Raw genomic sequence first — 6,222 nt, forward strand, 5'->3', positions numbered from 1 at the left:
CCCCTTTCTCTCTTGTTTATGGCATGGAAGCTGTTCTCCCAGTAGAGGTGGAGATCCCATCAATGCGAGTCTTGATGGAAGCCAAGTTGACTGATGCTGAATGGATTCAGAGTCGTTACGACCAGTTGAATCTGATTGAAGAGAAGAGATTAACTGCCATGTGTCATGGTCAGCTATATCAGCAAAGAATGAAGAAAGCATTCGATAAGAAGGTCAAGCCTCGCGTGTTCCGAGAAGGTGACCTCGTGCTCAAGAAAGTTTTGTCTTTCGCGCCCGATTCCAGGGGCAAGTGGACTCCAAACTACGAGGGTCCATATGTTGTTAAGAGAGCCTTTTCAGGCGGTGCTTTGATGCTTACAACAATGGATGGGGAGGATTTCACTCGTCCTGTGAATTCAGATGCAGTTAAGAGATACTTTGCCTAAAGAGAAAAAAAAGTATATGCAAATGAAAAAACAAATGAAAAAAAAAAACAGAATAGCTCGCTAAGTTGAAAACCCGAAAGGGCGGCTTAGGCAAAAATGAGCGTCTCGGTGGAGAACCCTCAAGGGTAATCCAGGCAAAAATTAGAGACTTGAAAAAAGAAAATATTTGCATCCCGCTAGATTGAGTACCTCACTCTGGGGCAATCTAGGCAAAAATTAGGGATTTGGCAAGTAACTGCATCCTGACAAGACTTTCTGGTTCATCAGTCGTCATTTCGTTAGAAGATTCCCGATTCGTCTTCAACCGAAGCTTCAGATACATCGAGATTCAAATTGGTAGAGAAAGGATCATTATGTTCAATGTAGCCCTCTTCCAATATATATCACTGATTTCAAATTTGTACAGACCTATGGAGTCTTGCCATTTGCGGACTGCCATTCCATCAAATCAATTTGAGCTTTTTATCCAATTATTTGCACTCTTATTTGTTTCAATTCAACAAATGTTTTGCATGTTTTAAATTGATAAAATGTCATTGTTTTAAACAAATCAAATTTTTCAAAATTTTTGTTTTATACAAAGTGAACATTCACAAGATTGAAAGGATACTCAAGAATATCTCAGTGCTCTCCCGAGGGTGGCATGATTCCCAACAGGTAAGACATTCGTTCATATTCCTGGTTTGGTGGTATTTTCTTTCTTCAGATCTTTGTTGAGGCTGTTCCTCAAACAAAGTCGTTGTTGGGGCTGTTCCCCAGTATAATCGCAAGCAGAGTGTTGTTGAAGACTTCGTTTTCTCCAGCAGCAGTTTTCCCCCAGCATGGGTGTTTCCTTATAGAAGTTTCGGTGGTTGATGGTCTGTCATCTCGGTGCCCCGTCACTTTCTCCAGTGGGTCGTACGCCCCAGACTTTATTTGTCTCCTCAGCACAGTCGTGAGTATAACTGATTAATTGATACTCCCCTCGGAGTCGCGAGTAGAGCTGTTATTGATATCCCCACCAGGGTTGCAAGTGGATTTGTTACCGCTTTTCCCCATGCAGTGTGCCAGCAGGATTTGTCTGTTTCCTCAGCACGGTTGTTTTCTTTTTGAAGACTCGGTAAGTCAGTGGTTTGATACCCGGTACTTTACCTTTTCCCCGGCGGAGTCGTCTGCGGAATTATTGCTATCTCTCCGTCAGAGTTATTCTCTCCAGCAGAGCAGGATTTATTTTCCTACTCAGTGGTTGATTTGGGTTGACATCCCAGTATTTTAACCATCCTTTCCTCAGCTTAGTCTGCAGAGTGCTTGTTGTGGCAGTTTCATCTGTTGAATACTCTTTCAATCCCCAATATGGTCGGATGATGGCTCTAGCCTCCAGTGAACGGATTGATTTCCTGACTGTTTGTGATCCTCAGTAGAGTGGCTTGTATTGCAGAATCTACTTGTTGTGATCAGTTTGCTATGTATTTTCTCCCCAAGTGGAACGGTTCGTTGCAGAACCTATTCGTCTGATCTGTCCTCCCTCAGTGGCTTGTTCCCAAGAGAGTAGCCGACAGTTTTCCCCAGTAGAATTGCTTACGCAGTTAGATTCTATTTGGATGATATCTTTCTCCCTCAGTGGGTTGTCCCCCAGTGGATTTATGTGGATTTGCTTCTACAACAGTTCGTGCTCATGCACCCCTTTGTTTCTCGGTTAACACTGGGATCCCCTGCAGATATACTTTGGGACCTCTCTTGTTCCCCTACAGATTTGCCTTAGTGGCTGTCTTGCCCGTTGTGACTTTCTGTACCCTGATTGGGTTGTTTCCTGATATTTTCTGATCCTCTGCTTCTTCAGCAGTACCTGCAGATCTTTGCTTCTCAGCATATAGATCTCCGCAGATTGGCTCTCCAGTTGGTTTTTTCCCCTGGAAGTATAATACCGGACGTTTGGGTTCCTGAACCTGTTTGTGTTAGAATTGTCTGTTTTGTCAGCATTCATCAAACATAAATCACGCATACTCATGCATATTCATTAAACATTCAGATATTCATGTCGCATTTTTCGCCATATATCTTTTGTTTGTTGTGTCTCCTGCTATGGTGATATAGATCTCTTTACAGATCTCCCCAAGCAGATGTCGGGTGTTTAAAATCTCTCCACATAGAGTCAACCCTATAAGCAGAAAATGTTGTCTTTCCTTCTGCAGTTCCCCACTGAGATATATCCTCGTGGATGACGGTTTCTTCCGTTTCCTCCCAACACATATATTGGGATGGATTTTCCTATTTGAGTTACATCCTCATTAGGACGTGTCTTGATTCAGTCTGTCTTTTCGGATTATTCCCGAATCGACTATTTGTCAAAAGTCTTGTACTTCCCAGTGGGTTGTTCCCCAGCGGAATCTTTTGGGCCTCTGCCTACAAACCAGCAGTTGTAAGTCCTACTTTTCCTGGCTTTCTTAAACAGAATTTGTGGTTATACACCTTTTATTCTCCAGCCAGAGTTTTTGGTTTTCTACCTACTACCCGGTAGTTGTAAATCCTATTTTCCTGCTCTTCAGCAGTTTGTGGTTTGTTATAAACCCTATTTTGGTTTCCCGTGCGGATTTGTGATTTATTCTATCCCCACGCGGAGTTGTTGGTCTTCTACCCCGTATTCGGTAGATGTAAACCCTAATTTTTGTGGTTATCTTCATTCAATATTTGATGATGATTTTCCTTTGCTTGGATAAGTTGCTCAGATCAGCACTTATATCCCTAGCCAGTTTTGTGGATAATTGCCGTATGCCAGCAATTTCATCCCCAGTGGGTCTTTTCACCGTATGCTAGTGATTTGTCCCTGGATCATTGATTCTTTATCAGTGCATCCCCAGCTAGTCTCTGTCGATAATTGCCGGATGCTTGCAATTTATCCTCAGCAGCTCGCCTTTCATTTACCCTTTTGTCGGTAATGTCTGTTGCTCCTTTTGATTGGTCATCATTACATACCTCTCCTGGTATCCCGATGCCTTTCTTTTCGGATTTTATCCTATAAACAACCTGCAACCCGGTTCAGGATAATTTTCCTTTCGAGTATATTATTCACGTTTTGACGGCTATGAATAATATGTCTCATGCGCTCTTTGGTTGGAGTCCTTTGTTGATCTTCCCCAGTCGAGTAAGATTCGCATTCCTTGTAGAATCGAATGTCCATCCTATAAACAAGACTGCTGTTCTAGCTTTCTTCAGGATGATGAGTGTCTTGGAACACAAACCAATTCACGATTTCGGATTTTTATCCTATAAACAACCTACAACCCGGTTCAGGATAATCTTCCTTTGTGAGTATTCTATCCACGTTTTGACGGCTATGGATATTATATCTCGTTCACTCTTGGGTCAATCTTTTGTTGTTTTCCCCTCAGAGTAAGATTCATATTCCTTGTGGAATTGAATGTCCGTCCTATAAACAAGTCTGCTGTTCTAGCTTTCTTCAGGGTGATGAGTGTTTTGGAACACAAACCAATTCACGTCTTCGGATTTTATCCTATAAACAACCTACAACCCGGTTCAGGATAACTTTCCATGCGAGTATATTATTCACGTTTTGACGGCTATGAATGATATATCTCATGCACTCTCTTGTCGAACACTTTGTTTGTTTCTCCAACTGAGTAAGATTTGCATTCTTTACAGAATCAAATATCCATCCTATAAACAAGTCTGCTGTTCTAGCTTTCTTCAGGGTGATGAGTGTTTTGGAACACAAACCAATTCACGTCTTCAGATTTTATCCTATAAACAACCTACAACCCGGTTCAGGATAACTTTCCATGCGAGTATATTATTCACGTTTTGACGGCTATGAATGATATATCTCATGCACTCTCTTGTCGAACACTTTGTTTGTTTCTCCAACTGAGTAAGATTTGCATTCTTTACAGAATCAAATATCCATCCTATAAACAAGTTTGCTTTCGCTCACTTCAGGATGATGAGTGTTTTGGAACACACACCAATTCACGTCTTTGGTCGGTCACCTGTTACATACCTACAACCCGGTATCCTTGGTGTTCCTTCCTGAGTTTGTTACCCTTACCGGTAGCATCTCACTTTGCTTGTTACTTCCCCAGTGGAGTTTTCTTTTGCTTCTCCTCAGGAGTTAGCTTGTGTCTCTCCAATGGATTTATTTTCCTTTGGAAATCTGTTCCCCAGTGTGAGTCCTTCACTCCCCAGTGAGTTCTCCAGTCTGTTTTCCGTTTTTCTAATCAGAATCGTGTTTTGATCACGTTATGTCAGTTTTGTTTTCCCCAGTTTAGAGTCGTGTATTGTTCACACATTTCTTTTTCTTTTATTATCCCCAATTAGAGTCTTATCAGAGTCTCTGTTCCTGGTGAGTGAACTACTCCGATGGATCGTCTTTTCTTCTGTGTGAATCATATTCCCCACAGAATTTGTGTCTTTTGCATGCGTGCATTCGCATCATGAGGTCTCTTAGGGACCAAAATTTGTCTCATTACTGTTATTTAAGTCCATTCTACCGCGTCGAAATGAAGATTTCTAAACTTCACTTCTCCAGCTAGAATGACCTTAAATAGGGGCATCTGTAAGACCCCAATTTTGGGCCCTAAGATCCCTCATGGCCCATATCACATTCATATCATGGCCTCAAGGATCATTGCATGCCTTAGCTTCCCTCCTAGTGGGTAGATTGCCTTGTGGTTTGTTTCTTGATCACCAAGCATACTTTGCATCTGTATATCTTTGCTTTTCATATGTTTATCATTCAAAAAGTACAAAAATATTGTCAGTCTAACCTTGTTGCTTGCAGTTGAAGCAATCATCAGCAATTAGGTCAAAGTCAGTCAACAGTCAGTCAAAGCAATGGATGGTGGCCATTCTTGCAGAATTTGGGCACCATGACCAATAATCAAGAGTTCATACAACTTGAAACATCATTTGAAATCAAGTTCTCAAGGAATTAGGGTTTGGAAATCATCAGAAGAGGTCCAGTCATGCAAAACCCTAGAAAAAGTCAAACTTGGTCAACTGTTGATTTAATCAGAGATTTGATGGATGGAATTGATCTGAAAGAGCTCATCCATGCTTGTATAAGCCTCATCTATCATGCCAAACCTCATCATGGAAGAATTTGAAGTAAAATCAGAAATTTCCCAAAATAGAAAGTGGACCTGTAATTTCAACTGCCAAAAATGGAAACTTCTTGATCCTCAACTTACATCATGATACAAGCTTCAAATGAATTTTTGCCCAACATGAAAGTTGAAGATCTTGTTCTCCCATTTTCAAAAAGTCCAAGAACTCTCAAATCCCATGTGTGGTTGTCAAGATATGATCAAATCATTTTCACCAATTTTTGAACTTCAAAGGGCCATATCTCTCAAACCATAAGGCCAAATTTGGTGGGGTTTTTTCCTACAAACCACATTTTTCCTCCTCTTTCCAAAAATGTAAATTTCATTCACCAAAACCTTACCAATCAAAATGGCATTTTTGGACCTTTTTCATTTAAATTCAAAGTTTGACCAAACTTTGACTTTTTGATTTATGGACTTTTTCTTGATTTGGCCAATTGGGAAATGTTTCATATGTCATTTGTGATTTGCTCCAAGCCCTAAACCATCATCATACCACCATTATGCTAGCATTATGGACCAAATTGCAAAATGGACAAAATGTGCAAAAGGCTTCACATAAGCAAGGCATGATTAGCAATTCAAGTACAGACATAAAACAGCAAATTGGATGTCTTTTTTCTGCTGTTTTTCAGGCCCAGCTCGTACAGCATTGCACCCTCCATATTCATTTATTTCCACTTAGCAAAATGCAAATC

The sequence above is a fragment of the Lathyrus oleraceus genome, chromosome 6 (assembly GCF_024323335.1).
Source record: "Lathyrus oleraceus cultivar Zhongwan6 chromosome 6, CAAS_Psat_ZW6_1.0, whole genome shotgun sequence".
NCBI classification, from domain to species: Eukaryota; Viridiplantae; Streptophyta; class Magnoliopsida; order Fabales; family Fabaceae; genus Lathyrus; species Lathyrus oleraceus.